Source organism: Zosterops lateralis (assembly GCF_965231275.1).
Source record: "Zosterops lateralis genome assembly, chromosome: 5".
Classification (NCBI taxonomy): domain Eukaryota; kingdom Metazoa; phylum Chordata; class Aves; order Passeriformes; family Zosteropidae; genus Zosterops; species Zosterops lateralis.
Window position 1 is genome coordinate 59,691,904 of NC_139766.1, and position 22,520 is coordinate 59,714,423.

Consider the following 22,520-nt stretch of genomic DNA (forward strand, 5'->3'; position numbering starts at 1 on the left):
TTAGCAAATATATGTGGACTTATAGATCACATAAGCCAACACAATATTGCTAACAGTGGGTGTAATCCCACCTCATGGGATACTAAAGAGGTTGCTTGATCAATATTCATAAGGTGTTTAAAATAATGAAGTGATCTATCAGTAACAAATATTGCTACACTGTGCTACATTTCCTCACTGCAGTCAGTCTGAGTTGTGTTCCACAAGACTCCCACACAAAAGTTGATCTCCTTGGAATGTGCTTTGCAGCCCTCTGCATCCACTGAGGGCTCTGTGGCAGCGTGGTACAACAGTCAGGGATGTTCCAACTCCACACTTTGCTCCCAGCCATTCTCTGGAGTAGCAATTACATCACTATGGAGAGAAAGCTCTCATCAATAGAAAGAAAATTGCAGATATGACTTGTTCAGTTCAATAGTGTTAACTGCTGTTCAGGAGTAAAGGGAGGGGTAAACGGATTTCAGCTGAGAAATCATCCTGTCACGTTGCATTAGGAAGGTTTCCACTTTTAATCATGTGTCAGGTATTTGCTGCTTACCTGAAAATCTATTTTTATTTCCCCAACAGCAAAGGAAATCGGAGTTGGATTTTATTCCTCCTGCATTATCATGTGTTCATGGTAAAGAAAATCATGAAGACCAAATTGTTTTTTATTGATATCTATTCAGGTGAAATGCTGCTGTTGGGGTGCCAATAGACATCCATTACAGCTGTGCAAGAAAAAACATGGTATCCTCCAGATCCAAATTATTCACAATATGACAGACCTTTCAATCATGGCCCCTCGAGAAGGTAGAAAACCAAAGACAGGAAGAGAACTAAATTCCAGAATTTCCCACTACTCTAATTCTTTTCTATTGAATTAAAGACCCTTCAAGAATCCTTATTCTTGATTGAAGAGGAAAATTAGAAAAAAAAAGTGTCACAAGTGATATTCACCTACCCTTCGATGGGACATCAGACCAGCTGAGGAAGGCACTGAGCTGTTAGGTAGAACCTACCAATATGCTGATTCTGTTTCCAGACATTTTTTTCTTCATTAGCTACTCTACCTGCTTTTACTATATCAGACAAAGTTTTGCAAGCTTTTTTAGTTAGAAAGGCTGATTATTTTTCTCTTTTGCATAGGGGAAAAAAGTGCTCCTGTTAATTCTTTTGAAATTCACTTTCTTATTGAATTTCCGTTATAACTGTACTCAGTGTAAACAGGAAACATTTGCACTTTAAATCAGGCTATCATATAAAAAGTAGAAGGTATTTCAGTCAGAGAATTTTAGAGGTGATACCAGGAAATTGTGACAGAAACGAGGAGGGTTTGGTTTGAGCTGTTTAGTGCTTCTGGTAGACACCCCAGCAGTGAAACTTGTGCAAAATATTTGAAATCATTATTCCAATTGAAGAACTGTAAAAACCATATCCATTTAGAGAGAGAAGAAATTCTAAATATGTTCAAAAGTTGATTTCATTTGTTGGTGAGCAGGATATTTCTCTTAGAGGGCTTTGTGAGTTTAAATGTTCAAATATATCAGCCTTGCAATAGGGTGATGTCTAATGAAGCTGGAAAGTGGTGCAGCTCCAGATTGTTCTCTGCTCTGCATCACTGTCTTCCCTGGTGATCATAACAACATATACAATCATAGCAACAGTCTTTAATTTTAAATTAGCAGAAAAAAAATCTTGCCAAAAGGAGATAATGTTGATATTCTGTTGGGCTCCAAGTCCTTGAAGTGGTAAACTCTGAAATTATTATTACAGAGGTTGATTAGGAAAACAGGCCTTACTTTACAGGGACAGGCCCCCAGTGCTGTTGCCTTAATGAAATCTGATCATGTTGAGGAAAACTCCCAGATTTTCCAGTAAGAAGGTGCTAAAAATATATTTATTGATGGCCCTTAAAAAAACATTAATTTCATATTTTATATGCCATTACCTCATTCACATCTCAATCACACTGACTCTCTGAACTGTTCAGAATATAAATGTTAGCCCATTAGTTATTTTCACAATTCCTTATACTTCCTAGATCGAGAATTCCTAAACTTGCAAATTCAGGACCCTTTTCATCTGTAATATATAGCAGTTTTTAAAAGAAAAATCAGTAAAACTATCCATTTCAAGAGTATTCCATAATTTACCTCTGACAGGAAATGCCAGGACACCGAGTTCATTTGGGTTTTAGAATCTTTTAAGGTCCTTGTCTGTAGTAATCTTGAAACTTTTTGTTGACCACTTTAACTCAGGGTTCTTTATTCTGCAGGATACCAAACCTGCTATGAATATTTAGGGCGTAGGGAATAAAAGTCAAATATTCCTTTGAAATTTCCTTTGCAAATAGAGTAAAAGTCAGGATATACTCAGATCCTACTCTTGAGAGGAGTTGGCTTGACTGGTCACCATTATATCACACTTTAGAAGACCTGCAAGTTTGTTTCACCTCGATTTTGCTCTGTCTCTTACATTTCCAGACAAACATCCATGCCTTTACTCCCACTGCAAATGGGAAAAGAGTAAAGTTTTAGTAAATTATCAACAGTAATTTTTATAAAATCTGAAAGGTGCTTCAGATTTCTGCTGACATCTGAGACTAATCTCTAAGTAGAGCTCACAAGATGCTGTGCATATGAGCAGAAGGGTTTTATATTCCTGCCTTGTACCTGTTCTTTTCCAGATACCCCTAAAAGGAACTGGGCAGAAATGTCCACATTCTCACATCTTACTGAAGCACATTTGAATTCCATTGTAATGATGACCAAAATAAGCTTTTCCATATTGAGGCTGGGAATGGATTTCCTAAAGAAACAGAGATAAAAACAGTTTCAAATCTGCACAAGGTTTTGCTTACCTCCTCCACAGTCAGGTGAAATGAGACCTCAGGAAGTTCAGAACCAGGAACACAAAACCTGCAAATGACTTTACCACAGTGCAAGTGTTTAGCAATGCTGAAATATTTTTAAAAAGTTTTTGTTATATTATTGCAGGAGGTTGCAGGGTCAAAAATAGAATTTTCAGCAGGTTGGAATACCAAGGCGTATTTTTAAAATCCCTTTGACATATTAGTGTTTTTATTGCACACAGCACAGTAATGGCCTGCTGCCAGTCAGACACATTCTGCTTGCTTTATTTACACATGGAGGTCAATGAAATTCCAAGGTAGGATTACTCATTTCTGCCTAACAAATTTAGATTTGCTGGTGAAACGACCTCTGGTCATCAGCAGGATTGTCTTAAACCAAAGATCTTGAGTCTGTGCTATGCAAGTTACAGGGGTTATGAGTGCAATGATGATGAAAATATCTATGGTAAACCTTCAGACCCTTCAGTTTGCTTAAAGAGTATGGGTAACTATGAAAAAATGGTATTATAACAGTAGTATTGCTTGCAGCATGTAAGGTTGTTGCTGAGATTTTAATGTCCTTTCCATTTCTTCAACCCTGACTCATGGTGACGAGTGGTCAAGCATCTTGCTTTGCCTGACTGTGGCTCCAAGCCGCAAGCTCGGAGTGACTGTGGATCCCTTCATAATTCTTGTCTGCTTGTCTTTTCTACCTTTGTTCCAACATTAGTCAACATACAACAGGAAACGCAAATTCTGGATCACTTTTCTAATTCTCTGTCTTGGGTTTGGTAGTTCCCTAACACTTGGGTTAGATGTTAGGAACCCAAGAGAACCCAGTGTAATTTTTTTTTCTGCTTACCATAAAGATTTTCTTTTCACTGTTTACCCATGGAAGGTAAACAGCTTCCTTTTCGGAGCTGGGTTAATATAAAATGTATATTAGCCTGAAAGAGAGAAATTACTTAATGTAATTCTGTAGCTACAGTCTTTGTCATACTCAGAGGCTTGCTATTTACCCATCCAATTGTATAACCAATTGTTCCCATAATCCTCGGCGTTTAAGAATAATGTTTCCATGGTAATCTTAGATTCTGTAAATGCTTATCATTCTCTAAATGGATAGCTTTAAATAAATAAGTCATCAGTTTTCTAGTAGCCAGAATACCCTTTATTGACTTAAAAAGCTGAAATATACCTCTGTTGTAAAAAGAGACCAGTTTGTTCAGCCATAATAAGTTCACAATCTGCAGAATCATGACCCTACTGATAGTGTTAACAAAAGCTTGCTCCTTAATTATCTGCCTTGCATTCAGCTGCTGTTTCCCTGCTAAACTCAATTATAATTCTAATAGCAGCTGTGCTGCCATTGTTTGTTGCAATTCATTTTAAGGAACTTTGATTGGATGTCATTGGTCTTTTTGACTAAATGTGCAAGGTTCAAAGTATCCACTGCCACTAATAGCCCTCATCTCAAGATTATACTAATTATTTACATAATTATATATTGTACATTATAGAGCTATTATGTATTATTTCTAAATGATAGTTCTCCATCAAAGATGTTGAACAAAAGAATATATATATAGTTTTATTGTCCTTACACATATTTCAGTGTTGATGGAGATATGCTTATGATTACTCTCTGTTTCTCTGTTAGCCAACAATTGAAGTATGCTTCCACTGCACTGCAAATTTATTAGAGCATTCAGGAGCCTCAACTGCTTTCAATTTTGACTCCACATTTATTATTTCTTCTGTACATCTATGTCAGTGCAATTGATGTGATAAGCAATTACTTTTACAGGAACAAAAATGTCCTCATATGTCCTTCAAGTTTTGAGGTCTTATTATATGATAAATCTTAGTTTGATGCAATAATTGCAACAGCTAGTGGAAATAGCACTTCATAATTACTACTTATGCAATTGTAAAAAGCCAGCACATCTCTAGTGTAATATAAGAGTTTATATGATGAAATATTTCAGCTCATTTATACAAGAGGAGACAAAAATAAATTAAGAAACTGCTGCAGGTCTTTTGGGTTGGATTCCACGTGCAGAGCTGGATCTATTGACTTGGTATCACTATGACAAATAGCACTTTATTTCAGAATAACTCATATATTTCAAGAAAAATAAAGTAGTAAAAAAAATGAAAAGTTGGTTATATTAAGAAAAGGCTATCTGTTTAACTATAGAATAGAATTTACTTGGTGTTTATAGAGGAAATGAAGTGCCTTGAAGTGACAGTTTTCATCTGAGGACTGTGGAATAGTGAAGCTGGGTTTATTCACATCTACCAGAAAGGCAAGACCCTGAATTCTGCCTTCTTATCATGGAAATTATAATCAAGGGCACCTACACGTATGTGGGGCAGCAAATGGCTCTCTGCCTGCCAAAAACTCCAGACTGACAGTGCATTAAATCATGAGGGCACTTTTGTTTGTATGTTCTTTCTAATATTTGAAATGCCACAAAAACTCCTCCAACAACAAATCTGCAAAGCATTAGAAGAACCCTGTTGGAGCTGCAAAGGCAAGTGATCTGTACTTTGCACATCAGCTGCACTACAAATGCAAATTGGTCGCTATGTATATACATAGAGTTATGGCCTTCAGTTGCACAATCATGTGCATCTTTGTGGGAAATTGCTGCCCCATCCAGTACAAGAGATTCAGAGTTTGAAGTGAAAGAGATTGCAGTTAGGACTCCTCCATTTTGCTGCAGAAGCTGGAAGGTATGCAGCAAATGATGATGAGAATTGCAGAGAGAGAATGGTTACTCAGAGTATTCAAAAATTGCCCACAGCAGCTCCACAGAGTTTCTTTTTGCTGAGAGTTCATTTATGTAAAAGTGTTTGCAGAGGTCTTCAGTATTTTTGGATGCCTGACTTGGGATCATGTTGACTGATACACAGAAATGCTGAGGATTCAGAGCTACAACTGATATTTAGATTTCTGCTGCAGCTTAAAGCTTGTGTTTCAGGCATACAAAATATTAGAATTCCAAACACACTGAAGATGAGGTCCAAGATGTCAGAGAGCTGGAACTCACAGTACATTGATGCCCTCATCCTTAATCTTTTTTTGCTCAGATTTTAAAATATACTTATTTGCATGGTTAGTGATGGGCACAGTGTCATGGAAGAAACTACAAAAGCGCCCTTGTGCTTTAAATGAAGTGTTTTAGCACTTTTGGGAAAACTATTAGGCTCCTTCATGCATTTTTGAGTACTTATTTAACTGTGAAAAATCTGATCCTCAGTGCCTTAACTCCTAAGCAGTAAAATGGCAGTAATAAAACCTATTCCTCCCAGAGGCTGTCACAAAGGTAAATTTTTTAATGTCTCTGAACGTCTGATGCACTTGTGGTGAATCCTATGTAGAAACGGGAAATTGCTAGTTCTGTCTTCTGCTCAGAGTATGAGTACTGTATGGTAACCAAGCCCTAGGATAACACTGGTAAAGGAGAAAAAAAATATCCTGAATAACTGCTCAAGAGGTGAAGACCATCAGGTAGATGCAGTGAAGGAGACAGGACTGTGAAATTAAGGACTGTATCATAATGCACATGCAAAAGGAGTTCTGATGCCTGAACAGTGCCTGAACTTGGAACCTGAGTATCAACATGAGAACACAGTTCTGCATGGAGGATTCTACAAAGTTTTGGTTGACAGTTGTTTGGGAAAAATACATACATCTAACTTACAGCTCTGCCACCTGTTATTAATAGAGTTTTCCTAAACCAGAGGGAATACAAGCTTTATTGCACCCCAGGCTCTCATATGTCTATATTAGGGGAGTGATTAATACACTTTTTCTTTTTTCAGAGTTGGCTACCAAATACTTACAATTGAAATCTTCTGGAAAACAAATATGAATCTTGTTAATGAGACAAGTCTGCCATGTTGATGAAAATAAATGTAAAGTTTATTCCAACAGAGTTTCAGGAGCACAATCCATTTAGAGGGGTATTGTATATCTGTTCCAACTATCTCATTGTATGAAATGTATTTTAGTTGCACATTGCATTGCACACGTAATCCAAACTTTAATCATGGTTCAAAACCTAAAGAGTAATTTTTGTAAGGAAAAATATATCTACCCTTTTTATGTGAAACCTGTCTTCCCTGCATTTTCTCTCTTACCTATGTTCTTGCCATCCCTTCATAGATGGAGTTCTGGTCTGAAGTTGGAAAATTCTGTGGATTTCCTTAAATCTCTGTCAGGATTCTTTTTTCTTTTTTTTTTTTTTTTTTTTTTTTTGAGTCCTTCATCCTCTGAATGTGTTTCTAAATACTTACAGAAGGCATCAATATGTAGGATTCAGGGTCGTTTTAGTGTTATTTTACCTGCTTCTTTGCTCAGTGGATGAGGAAGGGCTAACAGTTCTCCTATGCTGCTCCATTTTGAAGCAAAATCTTTGAAAGGTCCTGGTTTTGCCCCAGAGAGGAACATTTAAAAGTAATTTAAAATTAGCTGCAGAATCTGTTTGGTTCTACAGGTTATTTACATTTTGACTTGAAAAACTGAGGGAAAAGAAAGAGAGGGGGGAAAAATAAAATCCCTGGGTACACCTTTAAGAAATACAACTTTTGAGATTTCAGCCTAACCTGTGTTTTTTCCCTTGCATATCTTTTGAATTAGCTTGGATCACTCTTACATTCCTGTTTACATTTCTTTTTAATATATTTATAATGTATGTGGTTGGAATCAGAGTTCAGAAAAACATTCAGAAGAAAACCTGGGCTTTCTAACAGCAAGGGTATAACATTATAAGAAAAAATAAAGTCTAGGATGAGAATAATTGTAAAATTTTAAAAAGAAAGCAATAATGGATATTTTTTTCTGATACTAGAGTGTAGTTTTCAAAACAGATGCAGCACTAATGGTAAGCAAATCAAGTATGCATTCTTGTGGGTTTTGTACTATTGGTCTTTCTCATCACCTCTAGTCATTCTAGCTGACTGTTTATTATATTAAACATTTGTTATTATTATTAAGCATACATATCTCTGCACTTCTTTAGATATTCTCATTGAATACAGGATGGCTAACAGAGTGAAGGCAAGTCTTCAAAAGAAGAAGTCTTCAAAAGGAATTATAGTAGATAAAATATTTCAGAGTAGCAGTAAGAAGAAATGTGAATAAAACATTCTGCTGTGACTTTTATAGCCAGGTGATAGAGACCTGATGCCAGTAGTAGGAAACATTTATATTTTATAGAATTACAGAGTAAATGCTCTAGTTCTTGCAAAGAGAGCACTCACTCAATGCCTGTGGAATGGGGCAAAAGATGTTGAGTTAGCAGCAGCATAATTCTCCCTGGTTAAATTTGTACTTTTTAATGATCTGAATAGGTTTCTGTGTTCTTTCTGGTTTATGATATTGCTCATGCTTGGAATTATCTGCCTCACTTGCTTCGAAGAAGAGGAAATTTTTTTTCCTTCCATCAGTCCCCATATGAGATTTTCCACCATATATATGATCCTGGTAAGAGTTAGGATCACAGTACCCAGTCCAGACTGGGTACCTACACACAGGACTTCAGTGTAATAAATACAGGGATATACACTATGCCAGAAAATAGGCTATCAGTACTGAAGAAGCAAAACTAAAATAGCTTGTATGATAGATGATAAAATTCCATGTATGTTCACTAAAAGAATGAGATGCAAAAATTAAGGGAGTTTAACTTTTATATTTTTAAATATATATATATATATATTAAAATAGAAAAAAAATGTTTCCTGAAACTTTGTGATATATTCTGGAAAATACTAACTCATTGTTTATCCAAGTATTTTATGACTAAATTGAACAAGGAAGAGTTTTTGTTTGTGTTTCCTGATAAATCTGGCTGTTCTAGGTACCTCTGTGTTCTCTGGTATCTAGTTCCCATGTTCTGTGGGATTAAAGAGCGATCTATTTTTATTGTTGAATTTTCAAAAGGAGAAGATTTTTGAAACTGTTAGGGACATGACCTTCCTAAAACATGACAAATCAAAACCTCACAATCAATTCTTAAACCATTTTTAGTTACTGTTGAAGGCCTAATCCCTACATGGGAATATTCCATATTCCACATTCCACATCTGAGTGTGATGGATCTACATTCCATCTTCTATTATATGTCGTGAGTATTTTTGTGTTCTCAGCATGCAGTTTAACCTGGACAAATGCAAGGGGGTTTAGTGAAAATATTTAAAGGGTATAAGGGGACATTGACAAAATACAGGTTTCCTGCGCAACTGGTGGGGAGAAATAAAGAATTAGACTGGAAGATTGTTGCTCGTGAAATGCGGTTAAAGTGATTATTGTACTTGCTGCTATGTGTGAAAGTGTCTTAAATTGTTGAGTGATAACAATAGCACAGAACAGCAGACCCATGTTCAATAATATTTATATCATTGGCATGTTTTGTCTTTGCCAATTCTTAATTCTGTTGTTTATCACCATGTTTAACATGCCTTTGTAGCAGGTTGCAAACTGACTGCTTTGCTAGCTGACTTGGCAACTCAAATTTGAAGTCTCTCTTCTGTAATTCCTCTAGTAGGCTGTCTGGCTTTTGTGATTTTTCTCTTCAAAATAGGTAAAACGGTTTGTAGTTTTCCAGCTCTGGGAGCTTGGCTTTTCTTCACTGGTTCTGAATAATAATAGCCAGTAACTCCAACACTATTTCTGCAAATTCCATTAGCACTTTGGGATGTATTCCATCTGATCTCTGTGAATTTACTTTTGTTGCAATAAACATTTTGTACATTAAAAACCAGTTATTGCATTACTTAATAAAGTCTGGGTAAATCTCTTCTGATGGATTATTTAAGAAGAAAGCTAGGAATGTGTTTGTTAGAGTCTAGATGGCAAAGAGGGAGCTGAATTTACAAAGGACAATTCAAATGCAGGGACAGAAATGTAAAATATCACAACACCAGCTCAGCAGAACCAGAACCACCTTCACCAGAACTCATGAAGGGTACCTTTAGGGATGTTGCACACATATGAATTGCCTGTATTATTAATGACTGTTAACCATTACTCTTAGTGAAAATCGTAATAGTTACCAAAAAAAGAGATTTTTAAAATTCTTTTTGTCAAATGGAAAGTGCTTCTTGTTTATAAACTTGAACCTCCCCTAGTACATCTGTTTGATTAGTTCTGCATCTTCATCTTAAAGTCAAGTTTCAATGAACTTTGTTGTCCTTTCTCCTTGTGATGAGTTATGTACATTTAATTATGATATCGGAGATCAATGATCCTTACATTCATTTGCCTAGACTATATCACTCGATGACAAGGTTTTGAAATTCTTTTTTAGCAGTTTTGCCCTTCAGCTGTAAATTGTGATTCTGTATTTCTTCATTAATGATCTTGGAGTGCTTACATAACTACTTAAGAGAAAATATTAAATGTAAGATGATTCCATCAATTTAAGAGCGGGGACATTCTATTTAGACTCCCTTTCCTTGCTCAAGGAGTAAACCATTTTTCATTTTGATAAATGATTTGCCTTGTTATAACTTTTTTAACTAATGGATAAAGAAAAAAACCCTGTTAAATAAAAATGATATGACAAAAAAGTGTGACATTCACTTTATTTTATACAGAAATGAATGTAACGCAAAGTGGTTTTATTGAACTGTAACAACAAAACATTGGAAGCTCAGCGTTGAATTGGCCTTGACATTTATTTCTTGAGTAATATAGATCCATTTTCCTCCAGATGTAGGTTCAGATATGCCCAGTTAAAGACCTGTGCAGTGCAGTGCTGTAAGGAACTGGGTTCATTCTCCTTTTCCAAAGGGTGCTTCAGGTGTTTGAGCACAATTATCACTGTCTTGGCTCTGTATTGCAGTGTGATGTTAATCAGAAAACTGCCTCCCCTCTCTCCTCTGACACTAGAGAGGTTATTCTAGTTGCTGCTGCAAAAAGGTCATATCCAGAAATTTGCATTGCCTGAACTGTTCCTGTGGTCAGGAGCAAGGGAAGTTGTTTCCGTGGAAGTGAGCCCTCCATATGTGAGAGCCACAGCTCCTTGGTCTCATGAGGTCTCAGGCAACCCAGGTGCAGAACTACATGTGAGATACACTTACAGGGGCAAACGCCTTTATGGACTCCTTTTTTTTATCCAATTCATAGAAAAATAAGTCATGATTAGTGGCCATTGAAGACCAGTGTATAAAGTGTGGTGATAAGAGATCCTTACTTGAAATTTTATTTCCTTCTCCTATTTCTTGGTCTTTTTGTTGTTGTTGTTATGGTTCTTGGTTTTTTTTTTTCCGAAGATTCTGTTAACAAATATTTCTTTAACTAAATAATGTAGTGGTCTGACTTCAGATGTGTATCAGTTTGTGATCAACAAGCAGTTAAGTATCAAGACTGAGATTTTCTAATGGTCTGAAGAATACTTACACATTTATCTCCCATTAAGTTCTGAGTGCTGTTGAAAATTTTAGCCATGCTTATCACTGGCCTCTACTCAGAAAAGATTGAATAGTATTATTTAGTGAGTGTCATTTGCATATTGAACTTGCTGAAGTATTAGAACTGTAATCAATTAAATCTCTCCATTCTAGACACCTTTGTACTGTTTTTTAATCATGTCCAGCAGCACCACAACTTATAACCCTACACACATCTCAACCTTTTGACTTACGGAGGCTCCCTGTTCCACCTAATGTGTTTTGCTTATGTAACAAAAGTAAATCTATCTGTACAGGTTATTACTGTGAAAGTCAATTGCATTTATATGTATATCAGAGGAAAGATATTGGTCATTATACATTTTTTCCCTATTCTTCAGCTTCAACTGCTGCTATAAGAAGCATCAAAAATCATCAAGCATTTGAAATGGCTTTCACATTATTTCCTTTTCTTGCTGCAAAACTGAAGAACCTAATTAAAGTGCTGCTACTGTGGGTGCACTGTCTCACGGATGGAAAAAAAAGGATCCAAGATACTGGGTAAAATTTTCAATACCTCAGAAACTTATTTATGAGTGAAGGGCATGAAGTTGTTATCACATCGTCTACTGGAACCTGTGTATGTGGTATATACAGCTCCACAAGGAAATTTGCCATCGCCACTCTTGCTGCTGAAGAACTGTTGGGTACTCTCCAAAACTGAGCTCATTTACCTATTGGCTTTCCATAGGATGAGATAAAATACTTAGCTTGCTGTAGCTTCCGACACAAACCCTATTAATTCAGCAACTGAGCATCACACTTAACCTGTAACAGTTTTTCTCTGTGAGTTAATATTAAGCAGGGCGTGTTCTGTTGTCATCTCTTTGAAGATTCAGATTCAGTGGCAGAGGAGTTTTTATGGCACTTTTCTGTCAGGATCATATGCAAAGTAACTCCATATTTACATCTGGATGTGCAGAAAGAATCCACAGTGTGTGCTGAAGAGAGGAGGTGGGAAGGGTAGAGGAGACAAAGATGCCCCTCCAGACTGAGCTACTCCAAAGTCCAAGCTGATACACTTCCCCTGTCTCAGGGCATGATTCCACTGAGAAGTGGATGATGAATGCAGTCAAGGATTGTGTGAGCAGATGGGAGGGGAAAATAAAAGGAAAAAAAAAAAATTAAAAGCCTCCACAAAACTATGAAGTGTGTAGCAGGCTTTAGTCCTTAGTATCAGAATATTTTTCCTTACAAGAAGTTAGGGGTCAGATAAAATCTGTATGGGAAATGGTTTTTGATTTAGTCCCCTTATACTCTTCCTCCTTACTTTGTCAGTTAATAGCAACTAAACTGTATGTTTTTAGAAATTCAAGATGAAAATCTTTGTTGGTTACTCCCACATCTTCATGGGATTTTCCTGCCGTTCATTTATGCTCTAAACTTATTTCTAGGATATTGGCCCCAAACCATCACTCTCTATAGGTTGCCCAAAAATGTGGAATTTTAGGACACTGAAACAGAAACACATATCTCTACAAGCATGGGGTTTTTTGCTAAATGTGTATATAAGTCAGGAGATTGATGGAAAGAAGTAATAAATGGCAGGGAGAGTGGCAGCCACCCCTTTCCCAGACATTTAGTGTTCTTGTGCTGCATTCAGATGAAAAGAAACATGGATTGAAATTAAGAGAGTTGTGCTCATCTTTGATATGTTAACAAGATAGACTGTTTCTCCCATCACTTTTTACAAGTGTCCTTATGACAGCTGCTGTGCTGAAGAAATTATTATTCAAAAATAACTTCCTATCTCACTCGAAATTTAGGTTGTCAGATATGTTTTAAACATATTCAAAAATAAGTTTTAAAATTTGGGTTAATTTTTTGTGACTATTTTTACATAGGTAATAATTCATGATTCTAACAACTGTAAACCTCTGATAGGAAATGAAATGTCAAAGGATTTTTTGCCTGCAGACATAAAAGATACTTCTAAAATACACTTTTTTTTTTTGCACTTTTTTGCAAAAGTGCAAAAGCTTTTCCCTGTTTATGATATGCCATTAGGACTGCCTTTGACTGTGCTTGAACTGGTGCTGTGGCATGTTCAATTATACTCTCTTAGGGGCAGATCCCTGTCTGCTGGAAGTATTTGTTGATTTTAATGCAGCAGGGCTGGTACGTAACGCTCACAGACAGGTGCCATTTGTGTGAGATTATTGAAGTCTGCCAAGACTTCAAACATTTAACTGCTCACCTCATGCTGGTCAATATTCTAGATACTTTTCATTTAAAATGCTTATTTGGATCTTTGATAGCATATTGGCCTGACAGATTTTGATTGTGACATTGACAAAAATAGCAGAGGAGGCAAGAACAGATATCCAAGTGGGATTATGATGCATATGCTAAGATCTGCCTCTGGAGGCTGTCGAGTTTTTTGCTCAGTGACCAGACTCTTACATCTTCCTGAGTTACAGCAGATATTAAACTGGTTGACAAGAGAGATGTAGTAGTTGCCTTGAAAAGAGATCAGTCTATTGAAGGAGGACTTTCTGTAGCTCAGAGCCTCCTCTTCCAATAGGCATTTTAGGTCTGGATAGGCCTGGAAATTTATTGTGTGTTCCACCACTAATACTCATAAACACCAGAAGAATCCTACATCCCTTATAATTTTGCTTACTGTGACTGGTTTTGTGGCTTCTGAGATGCCTTGAGCTTTTCAGTGGTAACCCTGAAGCAGTGAACATCCCCTTGCTAACTGATCTGTAGGCAAGGCTTTTATTATTTGATACAGATCTAAACCAAGGTAAATAATCCTTCAGCTGTGATTGTATTTAATTCACAAGCGGAAGTTCCCATAGACATATATGGACCTCCCATATGTAAATTATGGATTTTTTTCTAATCTAAGGATTGCAAAGTGTTTAAATGTGCTGGAATTAAGCTTTTTGAAATACAATAATTTTTTCATATCATTGATATACAAGGCATGTTTTCATAACACTTCTGCACTTGTATCAACCATTATCGCTCCTACATTACCAGTAAGTACTGTGCTAACATCTCTTTTAAGGATGAGTAATCTTCAGTGTATTTTTTAACTGGAAAATGAAAGATAAAATTCATTTCCCCTCAGCAAAAATGACTGTATGGAAATGCATCTTCCCACTTAATTTATTTGCCAGCTCTTATGTTCAGATTGCTTTACTGATTAGAGAGCCAGGACATCAAGGTTTAATTCACATTGAATTTTGTCACTGTGATAAGTTTTGCAAGCATTTCAACTTTCTATATATGCCAGTTTCAATATTTGAAAATGGGACAGTATTTCAAATTCACTTTTCTGAAATGCCTTTGGGTGAAAGAAGACAGCATGGTTTCCTTATTTAAATAATGGCGTGGGTGATTGATCAATACTTTTATTTTGCCAGATGAGTAATTTGAAGCAAATACTAAGCAGTATAACACTATCAATGATGATACAGAGTTGGCTGTTCTTCATTAGATCTGTGGTACAATATTTCATCTTGATAGTTAGCTAAAGGAATGACACAATTTTTTTTACTTTATCAATTACAGAAGACTTTTTCCTCTATGGAACCAGACCATGCAGAATTTTGGGTTTGGTTTGGTTTGGGGTTTTTTTTGCTGTAAAATATGACTTTTTCCCAATTTTTTTGCTGCAACAAAGAAGCAATGCCACAAAAAAAAAAAGTTATTTTGCTACCTCTAAATATACATATACCTTGAAATTATGAGTATTGATAGTACAACAATGGGCTAAGTGCGGTTAGTTCAAATGGAGGAGTAATATCGTAAAATGTTTTTGAAGAGAAACCTTTCGCTGAGAAACTGATTTAGAAACCCACTGTTTAGTACCAGGGCCTCTCTGTCTCACAGGTGTTTAGAGTCTCTCCAGGGATGTTTTCCTGGTAATATTCAGGATAGATGCAGTTCTGGCAGCCTTTCCTTTCATTGCTGGACTAATCTGTGATAAGAAGGTCCTGAAAGTCTTGTGTCCTACCAGTTACAGGAATTGTGATGTTGTTTGGTCTTCTGTGTGAGAAGAAGCTTTGGAAACGGGGCTAAAAATCCCATGGGGAAAGAAAGAAGCAGAGATGAAGCAATGTAAAATGAAAGGCTGATGCACTGACACTTCAAGAGGTAGAGTGATTATTCTTCTACCCAAGAAACAGAGGATATGACAGGTTTTTAAAAGTCTGTATGTAGTGCATATTAGTTCTTTCTTTTAGCTTTGATGTCATTTTACCAGTTTAATTTACATGGGATAGCTTCAAAAATAATAATAATAAAAAGATATTGTAGAGCTATCATGGCAAGCATTTCATATGGTGTCAGTTTGGGATAAAGGAATAAAAAGTTCTAATAATATCTTTCAACCATTAATCTCTACAAGATGTCCTGAAGACCAGAATTGGAGCAATATGTAGTCTTTGCCATCATTTGTTGTGACTCAAAGACACTTTTGATCACTCAAAAAAAAAAAAAAAAAAAAAAAGAAAAAAAAAAAAATTCAACTTTTTAAAAGCACAAAAAACCCAATAGAATTTCCACAACAATCCGGTTCCCCCATTTATATACCCCAACAGGCTAAATTGTCAATGCATTTGACATAAGAAAAAATATACTGTTCTCACGATTGTTTGTGTGCGCAGCTCTCTGCACCCCATGCTGTAAACACACTCCATGGTGTCAGATCCATGCTGTGACCAACAATGTGTGCCCACTGGGCTAGACCAGCAAGATCTACTGTGTATTTATGTTTTTTTCCTTTGCATTTTTTCTTGTAACAGCCTCTTCTTCTGTTGTAGCCTGGCAGTATAGTTTCTGTAGTGTGGAGGGTTGTGAAGCTGTCCCTACAAAGCATACTGGAATGCAGCTTTTGGACCCACAAAATGAAAGCTCAAGCTCTCCACTGCAAAGTCTTTATTTTCAAAATGGTTTCAGCATAAGCAGCAGGAGATAAAAGCTGCACATCAACACAAATATTTGTAGAAGGTGCAGATAACACAGGGGCATCTCAGTGCCTCCCTATGGGCGACAACTGTGGCTCTTTTACAGTGACATTTCACATCAGAGCACTCCTTAGCTTCCTGAGCTGTGTTGGATATCAAAAGATTCTGAAGTGAAATTCAGCCTAAAAGTCCTTTAGTAATATTGGAAATGGCAGTTTGGCTGCCCAGAAAGGAAGATTTTCTTTAAAATTGTTTTCGCCACAAAAAGTGGACAGAAGTGTTGGAAATTTCTTTTCAAGAAGGCTAAAGGGAAATGTCCCATCTCTTCTAGTCCTATTTTCATATGATTCTGGGAATGTGGCACTCAGGTTGGTAAGGAACTAGTGATAAAATACACCCATTAATTTCAGTAAAGTCAACTCTTGTCTAACTCTGTTCTAAGAGGTTCCTGGAGTGCCAGAATTTTTCTAAAATTTCATCCATCACATTGCAAAACCAGAGTTTGAAATCAGGGCTGTGTGCATGTTTGTGACTACTCAATTAAACCTCACCTTAAATTCTGTTTTGGTCCTGGTTTGATTAACAGACCCACTGAAACACAACTAATGGAACATGAAGACTTTGTGTTCAGTTTCAAACAGGATTTTCGTTGCTCAGGCCTGTTTACCTGGAAGTTTACTCAAAAGATGTAGAGGCATGCCAGGGTGTAATTATGGAAAAGTAGCACTAAATATTAAAATTATTCCAGGCATGTATTCACGGCATCAGGCCTGAACCATGTTGAAGTGTTCTAGGACTATCTAGAATTCTAGAAATGTACATATAGGATCATTACTAAACTGTTCTACATCTACTGGGCTTAACTAGTGCTTCTTAGATGTAAAGAATAATACATTGCAACATGTGAGGACTGGTGTTTGTGTAGCAATTCAGATTGTTTTTTTGATAACAAACACAATGTAATGCATGTGCTAAGATCAGACTTCCCAAAGCACTTTAATACAGAGAATTACATATTTGTGTACATCCATTTTTATATAAGTATATAATTAACAAACATTGTACATATGTAATTATTATTTATTTTATAACATCAAATTCTTTAAGGAAAGTGCAGCTGCTCATTTAAAAGTATTTTTATTTTTGACTGACGTAGTCAGCACCCTTTTCAGCATCCTTTGAGTGAAAGATGTCAGCAGTCTTCAGTGATACTTCTTTTTTGTTTAAGAATTTCCTTCAATGTATTTGAAACACAAATTTCCAACCCTTCAAAATAAAGGAGAAAAATTTTAATCAAGCTGTCACTTTTAAAAAGTTCTACTTAACTAAAGTGTCATTATTTCCCTGTAAATTAAGACCAATCTTAAAAATATCATATCTAACAGCCAATATTATTTGTATGTTCTTTTCTTAACTGCTGTTTATTACTGGATTATGATTTGCTTATAATGAATCAAGATATAAGCTTTTTCTAAGCAAATTATAAATAATATAAAAAGGATATATATTTTAAAAAATATAATTATATGTTTAAATAAAGTTACGTATTAATCCAGTGGGCCAAGATCTTGAATCCTAATTGAAATCTGGAGTCAACTTGGTTAGAGAGTTTATGAAACCAAAGTGTCTTAAAGGTCTGCAAAAATGTTACAAGGATACCATCAAGGACTGCAGTATGAATCTCACTGGAATTCTGCCCCTGGACTTAAGATTTAAAGTTCTGAGAAACATTGTTGATGAATTAATGGCAGAATAAGAAATATTTGTCCTACTCTGCAAAGGCTCTGCAAGTAATTTACAACCCAACAGTTACACAGAGAAATCTTTGCCATGAAAGAAAATAATTTTTGCTCGCACATTCACCAGAATGATGGAAAGTTAGTTTAATCTAAGAAGCTCTGCTTTTACTTCTCCCAAACAGAAAAGATAATGAAGCTGTCCCATTTATTAACTATGGTTATTAATTATGGTACTGGTCAGTTCAATGAATAGTAGCAAAATATAAGGAGTCTGTTATAGTTCTTGCCTACCATTGCAGAGCTCGCTTGAATAAAGGTTTCATAATTCATATAGAATAATAAAATGCATGTAGTTCTTTATGAAGAACTAGTAGACTAATAACACCATATTATCCTTTAGTCGCTATACTAAAACATCACAGAAGGGAAAATTCAAAATTTGTCTTTTGTGCTTACTGGCATAGATTTGCTATCATTAAATCAACTGTTTTGCTACCATTTTTCTCAGATCAGGGTAGGTAGAGCAAGAAAATTCTGAGCAAATTCTAAAAGGCATTCAAGTTGGACTCCAGTGGTTGCAACAAAGCCTTGACTTCAGAGGACCATAATTATCTCAAAGAAATTACTGCACTGTATTTTATCTATAGCAAACATACAAAGACATGCAATTTTAATGACTTAAAAGCTTTGAAATTCCACAGCAAGAAGAGCTGTATTTCAGCTGCATTTCAAAATACTGCTGGGAATGGGTTACAACTGTAACCCTGAAACCAGATCCATTAAAAACCGAAATTGCAATATTACAGTTAAATAACATGATACTCAAAATCATGAAGCTGTAAGCAAGACAGTCTTTCAAGATGTGCAAAATGGTTTTTAACACCACAATTACCACCTACCCTTCCAAGATAGATATCTGGAGATAGCTTAGCATCTTCCTGATAATTTTAAGAAAACAAGGTTAAGAAAACAAGGCTAGTGGGCATGGGGAGCTGGGGACTGTGTTGGGGAGAAGCTTAATTGCACTAGAAACACTACATTTTTTTTTAAAAAGCACTTATTCAATTAACCAAACACAAATATAGTGTCACATTTGCAGTCAAGAAATTTGCTTCTTTCAAATCTGTGATTTGTGTTTGCAGTCCTTAGAATGTGGAATCTGTTGGCAAGGTTGATTTCTAAAACCCTAAAAGGGTGTTTTATGAAACTACAAATTCTCTCTTGGCTCTTGAAACATATTTGCTCTTAATTACCACACACCTATTTATATTCGTTTTCCCCGTTCTAACTAGCTAGTGTGCTAATTTTCACAAATATATTTATGTTGTTTTTTTCTGTAATACTTAAAAATTAAATTATTTTAAAATATGCAACATATTTGTCTGCTTTTGAAATCAATGTAGAATACATGCTTTTTAATCCTTCTAAAAAGCCTGCTTGCATTTGCTTTGGGTACTATAGGCAAAACATTGCTCACATCCATTTCTTTTGCTGCCAATGGAATTCTTTAATGTAACAAATCAGTCTGCTGAATATCTTCTATGGCTCAGGCATTTCTAGTATTTATAACTGCTCTCAGGATTTCAATCACAAAGAGAAATGCTGAAACTGTTGCTTAGCGAACGCCTCCCTTTATCAGCAGCAAAGACATTTCAAGACATCTAATTCAAATTAAGAAATTTGAACCAATTATTTTGGTGAACAGATTGTCTGAGATCCTGATGACATTCCAATAGCTAGAGAGTACGACAGATTATCCAGAGACACATAAGAAGCTGCATACATGCAGTTATTTTCATTGCTGCATGCCATAAAACCAGGCCCGTGGATTAATAGAATCAAAAATCAATAAAACATTGGCCACATTAAAACACAGTGCTAAGCACCAATGAGAAGACCGTTTCTAGTCAAAGTACTGGGGAAAATAGGAACCTATTTGTGCCAGGGCATTTCTCTCCCCCACCCAGAGTAATTGTTACTGGCCTAGTTCCTTGATCTGGTTGGTTCTCCTGAATAGTCTCCAGCAGGTGCCATATTTAATAAAAATGCTCCCGAGCAACGCACTGGGGTTAATAACTGAGTGGCAAAGTTTTAATGTTCCTTAATCTGTTTTCACTTGGTTAACCTGAAAATAATGTCTGCCTGCCCTACTGGCAGCTCCAAAGACTACAGTGAACAGGTGGGGTGTTTTCTTTCCAGGAAATGTCAGTTTGATGTCTGGAAGCAGATGTAGTTTTCCCCGACTCAGTGCGGGTCTATCTTCTAACTTAATAGGAGCTCTAAATAGCTGACAGGTGATAATACATCTAGTCAGCTCTAACCATATTCTGACTGCACTGCCAGCTAGTAAAGGGAAAACTTTCTCTTCTGCAAAAAAAGTGATCACCTTTCAGAGCAAGAAAGCATGTTTAAAAAACTTTATGATTAGAAAATGAAGTCAGACTGATACAGCGATAGAGCTACGTAAGTGTTCGATCTGCATGCACAGAAACTTTATCTAGATATATTGGTGACCTGATATTAAAAATAGCTTTCAGGGAAGAAGAGATTATTTAAATCTCCATTCTAGGCACCTATATATAAAAGAGGATACAGAAGTGTATATCTAATCTAATCTTTGATATCAGCTCTAAGGCAAGAATCTAAGCCTAAATTCATAAGTAGTATTTTTCTTTCAGAAACCCATTATTGAGCATTTTGGGTTGCTCCAGTGTGGTTCCATTAGTGCAGCTCTCATGGGCTGAAAGCTTTTTCTCAAGGCTGTGGTACTCTTTTGGTGACTTCTGCAGTCACACTAGTTATTCCAGGCTTGCATTACTCAGTTTTTCTGAGAGAAGTGAGGGAGCAGAGAAAAATGAAAGGAGTTCTGGTATTAGTTTTTTCCACTCTCCCTCTCTCAATCCTCCTATTTCCCTTCAGCCTCCCCTGGTCTAAACAAGGACCATCTGTTCCTCTCACCTTCCAATTCTTCACGGAAGTTGATTCAGCATGTAGAAAGCAATATTTTCTTCCATAATAATTTATTCTCTGAGAGCTGCACCACTGATGATACTCAGCTAATACTCAACTTCTATTTCCTATTCCTGATGTTTCTTGGTGTGTGTCATTGCAAATTGTGTCCCCTAAAGTGAATATTTCGTATCATGCTGAGATGGCATCTAACTGCAGGTGATGGCAAATTTCTGGTTTGAATCACTCTACTCAAAGATTGTTTTTGTCATCAGAAATTCAAAATTAATTTGACTGTATGGAAGAGAAATCAATTCCCAAATCTAATTTTTAGGAGAACAGTGATTTTGAGCTGTATAAAGTAAAATTCTGAATAGCTCACCAGGTGGATGGTCCTGTCTTTTGGCATTGTGTACTGCATGAATTCAGATTATGTGTGTATATAATAGACTGACTGGCTGACTGACTGACTGACCAACCCACTGGCCAACTTTATTTGCTAAGCCTGAGATTCATGGAACAAAAATCTCTGGCAACTTAAAACTTCCTGAAAAACAAGATTTAAAATAGAAAGGATGACACAACTCTAACAATAGCATTGTGAATGGCGACATTGTCATTCTGAATGGAGATCTGCTTGAGACAAATTGAATAACAATGCTCTTTTTCTTCATTAAGGCCATTAAAATCTCTAAGGCTATGGGACCTGGATAGACATAAAGGTTTTAAAAAGCAATGAGGAAAGACTAATGCTCATTGCTGAATACTTACTTGAAGAGCCCAATTAGGTAAAAGTTTGTGCTAATTTGTGCTCTCTGAAAAATCTAGGTAGAAAAGCCTCATTTTTGCATTGGTTCAGATGAAAAAAAACACAACTTTTTTCCTTAGTATCACCACATTAATATTATGAATTCTTTTAGAAGTGTGAAATATTTTTTTTTTTGGTTGCAATGGGAGATAAATGTTATTTTTGCACAACGCCAAAATACAGAAATTTGCTAAGAATCTTTCACTGTGCCTCACTGTGCTGTTTCAATGGGATGTCTCTGGGAATATTGCAGTTTTCTATTGTTTTTGGAAGTGCTAATATTAGCACAAGCTGTGATAAGAATTATTTAAGAACCTAATTGCATGCTCTCTATTTGGCATTTGAATTTCGCATCTTTGGAATTCATCTTTTCAGAGTGCTTCATTTAGTTTCTATTAATACCCTGTAATTTAATAATTGTAGTGGGAGGCTAGGGAGAATATGGAACAAGAAAAGATTTGCATATTTCTTTGATACAGTAGTTTGTGATAGGCTCTGACCTTTTTCTTTTTTAGACTGATCTTAAAAAGCAGTTTTGCTAAGGCTGGTGTGAATACCATGGAGCGTGGAGAGACCAGATAGGGAGACTGTTTATTCCAGTCACTTGTCATATGACTCAGGAAAGGCTGAATCAATCCATCAGAGCTCTCAAAACAGTATTAAGCAATGTAATTCTTGATTAAATCTTGCTTGCAATGTAGATATCAGCCTGAACAAATGATCTTCTAAACTAAATCTTACCATGAAAGCAGAAAAAAATACTGCTATTTTTTTTTCTGTTGCCCTTAGACTATGTTGAAAAGCACATC